Genomic DNA, 9859 nt, shown 5'->3' with positions numbered 1-9859 from the left:
TTTCTCGTCAGTCACCTCTGGCAGGGGTATTATCGGGATTTTATGCACATCATCTTCTTGTATAGGCTTGCTTTCATCCTTCTCGGTTTTCTCCGGCTCATGGGTTTCCTCTTTGTTGTCTTGCCCGCCGGCTATTTTCTCTTCATTCACCGGCTTACCTTCTTCACCATCTGCAACAGTTTCATCCTTCTCGGCTTTCTCTGGCTCCTTTTCCTCGGTTTCTTTAGGGGCATTTTCATCATTCACGCCGTCTTTTTCGTCCTTTTCAGCTCCTGTGTTAGTTTCATCCTTCTCGGCTTTCTCCAGTTCTTTTCCCTCGGTTTCCTCAGGGGCATTTTCGTCTTTTCCATCATCCTTCTCACCCTCCTTCATTTCGACATCCACGTCGGTGATCACTTCAGAAGCCTCTTCTTTCTCCTTTTTACCCTTCTTAGAACTCGAAGACTTTCGGGGCCGTTTCTTAACTGGCTCAGGCTCGGAAGACGGCGGAGTTGACTTCACCTTCTCACTGATTCTTGTTGACCGCCTCGGTGTCTCACCAGTCCCCCCAATCAAATTCTGACACCTTGGGCCCACCCGGGTGTGATTTCAGGTACTGCTCCAACTGCTTTCGGTTGGTTATTTCTTCACCTGTTGGTGCAGTGAACACGATTTCATTCTTCTTCGGGGTTCCTGGTTCTTTAGGCAGAAACTACACGTAAAACTGCGGATTAGAATCAATGAACAAACAACACGAGTCAACCCGCAAACACCTTTTTTTGTCTTCTATTTTTTAGATTTTTTTAAATCATTTTGAAAAACACATTGGGTGTCTATCAAGCCGTTCAATACATTTCCATTTTAGCTAATACGATAAGTTTGACTGGCCCGTTTGAGATAAAATATAACGCCTAAATTGACCATTTACCTATAACGGGTCAAAATTGGTACCACAACAGATTTTCCTAGAAACTCATAGCAATGCACATGAAGGGTGAAAGGGTCCTTTTCATGATAGCAGCATGAAGAAGATTATCATAGTCTGGTTTATTGGTCAAAAGACACAAATAACTGTACAAAACTATAACAAAAGATAAAATAATAATAATAATAATAATAATAATAATAATAATAATAATAAATCACAAGTTCACAACAATCAGCCTTGATAACATTAAAATAAAAAATTAGTTTTGATTGCATAAAACGGTAACCGACTCTGTTTTCACCAAACAAACATAAACTTTGCATTTAAAGTAACTTTCAACCATGAAAAAGGTACCGACACATCATCAGCAACTTCAGCATTTTGACCTTTTATAATCGAAAACTATGAAAGTTTTGAGCGGTTTTATGGTTGATAAAAAGTTGGTTGACTTAACCAAAAATTGGACCAAAGTTATACTAATGAAATATTAACCTATTGTTTTATTCTCGTAACAGAACTAAGCCCTTATCATGCTAACTTTGGTGCAAATCATGAAAGATTATTAAGTAGAAACACGAAAACTATACGACAAAATTTAAAAACATATATTTGCCAGTACTGCCACATAAAAAACTGAAGAATTTGATATGGATTAAACTATCATACAATACCTTAATCGTTAATACATATATGAACATTGTAAAGAAAATATCCTCGTTAATACATATATGAACAATACAATGTTCATTGAGGTCATTGAGGTATTGAGCTTGTTCATGTTCGTTCATTAATTTTGTAAACAGACGCAAATGGACACTGATGGACACAAACGAACATAAATTAATTTGAGAATAATAACTATATCAACACAAAATCACCCAAAAAACCTCGCATTATTATCCAAAAAAGCTTAACATCGTATTCATAACATATTTATATCAAAATTGTAATAGTATAAATAAATAGATAAAATTTGTAATAGTAAATTTCTAATAAACAGACATATATATGTAAACGAGCGTAACCGAAACATTAACGAACGAACCTAAACAAACACATTACTGAATGTTCACAAACACAATTGAATGAACGCGACCTCTGTGTGTGTTCGTTCGTTAAGCTTACCGAACGAAATTCTTTGTTCATGTTCGTTCATTTATTAAACGGACGAACATAAACGACCTTCCGACCAAACAGTTCACAAATGGATCTTCAAAAGCCCTACCAAAAACTGATTTGCGTTCTGCCGTTCTTCAAAAGCATGCTCAAAATTTTAAACTTTTGAAAAATAAAAGCCTGACAAAGATAAACTATCCCCAAAGATTTAAAACTCTAGCAAAATTAAACTACAACTAGAACTGAATCTAAAAGATTAAAGCAGTAATGTAAGTAGGTGTATGCGATTTCTTTATTTAAGAGCTTATTTGCTTATTATAGAAAGAATAAGCACTGAAAATAATCAAATCCTAAACACCCACAAAAATTAAAGAAAATCAAACAATAAACATAGACATATAATAGCAAAAACGAAAAACTAAAAATTACCAACTTTCTGTTAGATAACGCGCAAAATCCCGAACTTTCATATCCACCAAAACTAAAGCCAACTATCCAAAAAAAATGTACTTTTTCAGAATCCAATTCATAAAACTAATTCAACTTTTTAGCAAAAAGAAGAATCTAAAAGTTTGAACAATTTTCTTCTAAAGAATGGTCGAAAACCTAATTTTATAACCAACCAAAAATTAAAGCTTTTATCCCCTGAAAAACGAACTTTTATCCGGTTCACAAAATTAAATCAACCTTTTTAGCAAAATTGCGCATAGATATATATAGCAAAATACAAAAATTTAGTTACCAAGTTTCTTCTAAACAATGTTCAAATCCACCGGTATTAAAGTTAATTACTCCCAAAGATATGAACTTCTTCAAAAGAATCAAAACCCAATTCATATAATTTGAATCAACCTTTTTAGCATAGCAAAATTGAACTAAACAAGCAATGAAAAAAAGAAATATACTTATCAAAGAAGCCCACAAATTTTTTTTAAACCAAATTGAAAATTGAAACCAAAAAAGTTTTAAAAGTTACAAATTGCCCAAATTTCTTCAAAAATCCTAATTTTCAAAACCCACCAAAATCAAACCAAATTATCCCCAAAAATATGAACTTTCTTAAAACCCAATCCACAAATTTAAACAACTGTTTAGCAACTAAAACAAGAACCGAATTCAAATTATCTCACAGAAATAAAAAATTACCCAAATTTCTTCAAAAGCCCTAATTTTCAAAAACCCCAAAAATCACCAAATTATCCCCAAAGCATGAACTTTTTCGAAACCCAATTTACAAGATTAAACTAACCTTTTAGCAAAATTGAACTAAAGCAAGAACCAAATTCAAAAAAATAACTCACAGAAATAAAAAAATTTCAAGAATTACACAAACCCTAATTTTTCAAACCCACCAATATTAAACCTAAGTATCCCCAAAAATGTGTAAAAATTTCAAAACCCACAAAATTTAAACCTTAAATTTCAAAAATTTAAACTTTAAATTTCAAACCCACCAAAATCAAACCAATTTTAGCTAAAATTGAACCAAAGAAATAACATAATTCAAAAACACTTAATCAAGAAATCAAAATTTTCAGAAATTACCCAAACTTCTTAAAAAACCTTAATTTCCAAAACCTACAAAATTATCCACCCACAGCAAAATTAAACTCCACCCAGACCCAAATTCACAAAACCCATCACCAATTAAACAATTATCCCCAAAAAAACAAACCTTTCAAAACCCAACTAACAAAATTAAGCCAATCTTTAGAAAAATCGAACTTTTCAAGCCTCCCCAAAAATTAATTTATAATTTTCTTACTAATTTCAAGAATTACCCAAATTTCTTAAAAAAAAACCCCTATTTTTCAAAACCCACAAAAATTAAACCCTAATTTTCAAACCAACCAAAATTAAGCCAATTATCCCAAAAAAAAAAAACTTTTAAAAACCCAATTCACAAAATTAAGCCAATTTTTAGCAAAACTGAACCATTTCAAACCCCCCCCCCCCCCCAAAGAAAATAATTTCTAATTTTATTACTAATATCAAGAATCACCCAAATTACTTGAAAAAACCCTAATTTCAAAAACCCACCAAAAATTATCCAACTTTATCCAAATTAAACTTAACCCAGACCCAAATTCACAAAACCCACCACCAATTAACCAAAACCCCCAAAAATAATTAACACCTCAAATTCCAATTACAATAATAATAATCATAATAAAGAAAAGAACTTGAACCATTTTCTTCCAGCCAGGTGGTGCAGGCAGCTCCAATGACACAACTTCATCCGAATTCGCCATTTTTTCCACACAAAAAAAACCCTAAAAATTTATCAAAAAATGAACAATCAGACTGTTAGGACTGAATTAAAGAAATGGGTATGTGTGAAATTAGTAAAAAAAAACATGGAGAAAATAATTTGAAGGTTTCTGAATTTAGAAAGGTTTGTGACGAACCTTGGATTTTGTTTCTTGTACGAGAATTGGGGGTGTTGGAAATGAAACTTGGTAGGATTATTATATTATAATTTATAAATGGATATAGTTATTATTTGGTAGTTGGAGTATTATTTAAGTGACATGTTTAGTCCTCATGTTATGAGCTTGTGACAAAAGTTATATCTTTCTAGTTAATTTTTAAAAGTCCTTTTATTTGTTATCTGAAACGCAATTGGGTTAAGTAGTTACTTAAGATCGGTTTAATACAAGGGTTTGAATTCGGTTTTCACCTATCGAGCTCCAGTAGAATTGTGATTATTGAAGCATACTAACAATTTGGTGAATAGTTATTTTTTTTTGAATGACGAATGTTGAATAGTTAAAAATAGCTAAACAGACAATTTTATACATTTAGGGGTTGTTTGTTTAGCTCTTTATGAGGCCTCTTAATGATTCAGATCTGGTTGGGTCAGACTTAAGAGTGTTTGTTTTGTCAAAGTGCCAAAATCTTAAGATTCAGATATGGTTCAAACGACTAGGCTTAGAATCTAGGGTTTAGCTTAGTTTATGTTAAATCTTATCAGGATTCATCAAATTACAAGATTCGTTTGGTTATGTCTTGAATAATATGGTAATTATTCAGTTTATGATAATTGATGTTATTCAAATTTGCAGAGTAATTGGTCTAATAAGGGTTGAAAATTGATACACTTTTGTGCAAGAAATCTGGTTCTGGTTAAAGAAATTGTTTGTAGGAAAGTAATGTTTATTACTTGAAGATGTGAATAATACATAACCCACTACATCTATATATACACATCAAACCCTAGCTAACAGCCCATAAAGGGCCCATGGGCTCTATCTAACCAAATGGGCTAAAAACCCTAACTAAATACAATTAACACTCCTCCTCAAGTTGGAGCATAGATGTTAATCATGCCCAACTTGTTACAAATAAAATCTATCTGAGCTTTCCGGAGCGGTTTAGTTAGAATGTCGGCTAGCTGGAAATTTGTCTTCACATGAATTGGTTGAATGGAAGGAGGATCAATTTGTGTGCCTACTACCCGATCTCTGATAAGGTGGCAGTCGACCTCAATGTGTTTTGTCCTCTCATGAAATACTTGATTCTTGGCTATGTGAATAGCTGACTGATTATCACAGTATAGCCTCATCAAGTCATTAGAAACAACCCCGAGCTCTCTGAGGAGACGACGAACCCATGTCATCTCTGATGTTACATCTGCCATGGCTCTATATTCTGATTCGGCACTCGACCGGGAGACCGTGTGTTGCTTCTTACTCTTCCATGATACAAGGTTTCCTCCAACAAACACACAATATCCGGTGGTAGATCGTCGAGAAATTGGACAACCTGCCCAATCTGCATCTGAGAACCCTGATATCCGACCATCTCCTTCTTCCGTGAAGGCACCTACACGACAATGACCCTGATCAGAGTATAATATGCCCAAGCCAGGTGAGGTCTTAAGATATCATAAGACACGAAGGGCAGCATCCCAGTGACCGGTGTATGGTGTAGCCATAAATTGGCTCAGAACACTGACAGTAAAGGAGATGTCCGGTCGTGTGACGGTTAAATAGTTAAGTTTACCAACCAGCCGTCTGTATCGCTCAGGATCTTTCATTGGATCTCCTTCCTTTGGGAGGAGTTTCTTCGTAGGAAGCATTGGGGTATCAACAGGTTTACAACCCAGTAAGCCACATTCAGTTAACATATCAAGAACATACTTTCGTTGGGAGAGAAGTATTCCTTATGGAGAGCGGGATACTTCTATGCCAAGGAAATACCTCAGTCGACCTAAGTCGCTTACCTGAAACTGAGACTGAAGAAACTGCTTGAGTTCGGAAATCCCGACCGCGTCATCACCTGTGATTATAATGTCATCCACATAAACAACTACGATAATCCTCTTCCCTTTCTGGTGTCTAAAGAAGACAGAGTGATCGTAGGCACTCCGCGTCATCCCAAACTGTCCCATAACACTAGAGAATCGACCAAACCATGCTCTGGGAGACTGTTTAAGACCATATAGAGAACGACGTAGTCTACAAACTTTCGAGGCCTCTTTCTCAACAACGAACCCTGGGGGCTGCTCCATATATACCTCCTCCTCAAGAACACCATTAAGAAAGGCGTTCTTGACATCAAGCTGGTGGAGCGGCCAATGATTAATGGCAGCAAGAGCGATGCAAATACGGACAGATGGCATTTTAGCAACCGGAGAGAAAGTTTCATCGTAATCAATGCCATATGCCTGAGAATACCCTTTTGCAACCAACCGAGCCTTTAAGCGGTGTAGGGAGCCATCCGGGTGTAGTTTAACCGTAAACACCCAACGACAACCAACAATACGCTTCCCTTTAGGAAGTGTTTCAAGATCCCATGTATGATTGGACTTTAGAGCCCCAATTTCATCTTCCATAGCCTGTCTCCATCCTGGGTGAGCGAGAGCGCTCGACACATTTTTGGGAATCGGGTAGGAATCAAGGGTAGTGGTATACGCATGAGATTCAGGAGATAGGTGGGTGTAGGCAACATAGTCCTGAATTGGGTAACGAGTACATGTCCGGGGTTCCTTGCGAAAGGAAATAGGTATATCGGGAAGTGGGGCACCAGGAGGATCATAAACAGGTGTGTCAGATGTAGGCGGAGTATCGGAGGGTATTTCGGGGTCGTGGCCAGGTTGTGATTCAAGAGTCGCTGATGTTTGACCCCTACCTCGCCTAGCATATGTGAAAAGCAGTGGCGGAGATTCTATCGGTGGGTCAGAATCAGAGGATATTGGATTGGTAGAAGGAACTGACACATGAATGGTGGGGATGAAGGGAGATGTGGGTATATCGAGGTCAGGAAATGGGTCAGAAACAGGAGTGGAACACTCAGGAAAGTAAGGACATGGCTCATTAAAAGTGACATCGGCACTAGTAAAGTATCGGTGAAGAGAAGGGCTATAGCACCGATACCCTTTTTGAACCCGTGAGTAACCAAGGAAGACACAACGAATGGCTAGGGGATCAAGTTTGATGGTTTTCGGACGATGGTCATGAACATAGGCGACGCAACCAAAAACTTTAGGTGCGAGAGGAAATGGATCATCGTTGGGAAATAGTACAGAAAACGGTGTTTTACCATGAAGAACGGGTGTGGGCATGCGGTTAATCAGATATGTGGCAGTGAGAACGGCATCTCCCCAAAAACGATGAGGAACACGTGACTGGATCATGATTGTGCGAGCAACATCCAATATGTGACGATTTTTGCGTTCGGACACACCATTTTGTTGAGATGTATACGCACACGATGACTCATGAATAATGCCGTTGGTTTTTAAGTATGAAGAAAAGTCGGTGGAAAAGTATTCTTTAGCATTATCAGAACGTAAAGTTTTAATGGTGGTGTTAAATTGGTTTTGAACATAAGCATTAAATTCTCGAAATATGGAAAATACCTCACTACGAGATTTCATCAAATAAACCCAAGTAGTGCGATAATAGTCATCAATAAAGGTAATAAAATATTCAAAACCCAACGTAGATTTGATAGGGCAAGGACCCCATACGTCAGAATGCAACAGTTCAAAACAAGAACTGACTCGATTAGGCACCCTAGGGGGATAGGGACGCCTGGTATGTTTACCAAGTTGACACGACTCACAATGAAAATTAAAAGAGGAAAGTGGTAAATTTGGTTGCATTTGCCTTAGAACCGCTGTAGAGGGATGACCTAACCGACAGTGAGCTTCCCTGACAGCGGAATCACATAAGTTTGCTACAGGATGCGAAAACAGGGATATACGATAGAGACCTCCTGATTCAAAACCAGTACCAATTACCCGGTTTGTTCCTAGTTCATGAAAAACGCAGTGAGTTGGGTAAAAGGTCGCAGAACAGTTGTTTTGTTTGGTAATCTGACTCACTGAACAAAGACTGGTAGGAAATTTAGGAACAAATAGGATAGAAGACAGTTTTAGGTTTTCCGAGTTGCTGATGGATCCTATGCCGAGAACGGGACATGAAGATCCATCGGCAAGACGTACCGGTGTATGGGAAACATTTTGAAGACTAGAAAAAATACCCCGATTCCCAGTCATGTGATGTGTGGCTCCAGAATCGATTACCCACGATGAGTCGAGGCTAGAAAACTTACACGGATGTGCTGAGTTGGTTTGAGGAGGATTCAACTGGGAGGCAAGAAACCGTTGAATCAGATCATGCTCCTCCTTAGTAAATGTATACGTGTGTTTTTCGTTTCTCATGGTAGATTCCGGCAGTGAACAGTAACTTCCGTCAGCGAACAATAACTTTTCCGGCTGTGGCTGGCTGGACAGGTTTGAAACAAATCCGGAAACCGGTGCTGGGGTTTGTTTCAGATTTGGTGGCTTAGGTGCCTGAACAATAACGGAACAGCAATAGAACAGTAGACGGGCTGCAGTAGCAGCTGCTGGAAAACCGAAACTGCCGGAATAGCAGGTCGCCGGAAAACTGGGGCTGCCGGAATAGCAGCTGTTGAAGGCGCGTCTAGGGGTTGCTCGGTGGTGCAGGTGCAAACGAGGTGCAGCAGCAGCAGCAAAAACGGACTGCCGGAATAGCAGGTCGCCGGAAAACTGGGGCTGCCGGAATAGCAGCTGTTGAAGGCGCGTCTAGGGGTTGCTCGGTGGTGCAGGTGCAAACGAGGTGCAGCAGCAGCAGCAAAAACGGGCTGCCGGAATAGCAGCTGTTGGTCGGAATGGGTGAGTGGCAGCGGCGGTGTGTAGGCGGCGCCGGCTGGACAGAAGGTACAGGTTCGGTTTCAGATCTAGGGCCGGCTGGTTCGGTTGAGGTTAAGTGGCGGCTAGGGTTTGGATCGAGAGCCGTAGCTCTGATACCATGTAAAGAAATGGTTTGTAGGAAAGTAATGTTTATTACTTGAAGATGTGAATAATACATAACCCACTACATCTATATATACACATCAAACCCTAGCTAACAGCCCATAAAGGGCCCATGGGCTCTATCTAACCAAATGGGCTAAAAACCCTAACTAAATACAATTAACAGGGGTTACTGTTATTACTATTTGCACTTTTTGGTTTTGTTGGATTTTTTGTATTTGATGTTAGAAGTGATTACAAATGTTGATTAACCAACTTTTTTATTAACAATTTAGTTGCAAAGGCTGGGAGATAATGTTAGTTGGTTCTTCTGTCAATTTGAGACCCCTTTTGAATTTCCCGATTGTGTATAAAACTTTTGAGTTTTCATATGTTAATGGGCTTTACACAATTAGTATGTAGATGAGTGTGAAATCATTGTATTTTTCAATCTGTGTAATCTTTAAATACCTACAACTTTCTCATGAATAAAACATTAAATTGCCTCTATATCTTTATAAACTTTAGATGATAGTTTTCTTAACTTAGTTTTTGATTTTCATAGTTGCAGC

The 9859-nt window shown here is 37.9% G+C and overlaps 1 pseudogene across 1 annotated transcript; it reads right to left on the bottom strand.

Annotated features, from left to right (window-relative positions):
* Nucleotides 1–3: 3 nt before the first annotated feature.
* On the bottom strand, nt 4–4473 carry LOC143600770 (uncharacterized; annotated as a pseudogene). Its single transcript, XR_013147535.1, has 3 exons — nt 4432–4473; nt 4213–4296; nt 4–691 (listed from the first exon to the last, which is right to left on the bottom strand). The product of XR_013147535.1 is annotated as an uncharacterized LOC143600770 (transcript).
* Nucleotides 4474–9859: the final 5386 nt, after the last annotated feature.

The sequence above is a fragment of the Bidens hawaiensis genome, unplaced genomic scaffold (genome assembly GCF_021521415.1).
Source record: "Bidens hawaiensis isolate Kalapana, Puna unplaced genomic scaffold, B.hawaiensis_p1.1 tig00054876_1, whole genome shotgun sequence".
In the NCBI taxonomy this organism is placed as follows: domain Eukaryota; kingdom Viridiplantae; phylum Streptophyta; class Magnoliopsida; order Asterales; family Asteraceae; genus Bidens; species Bidens hawaiensis.
This window is presented reverse-complemented; position numbering and strand designations above follow the sequence as displayed.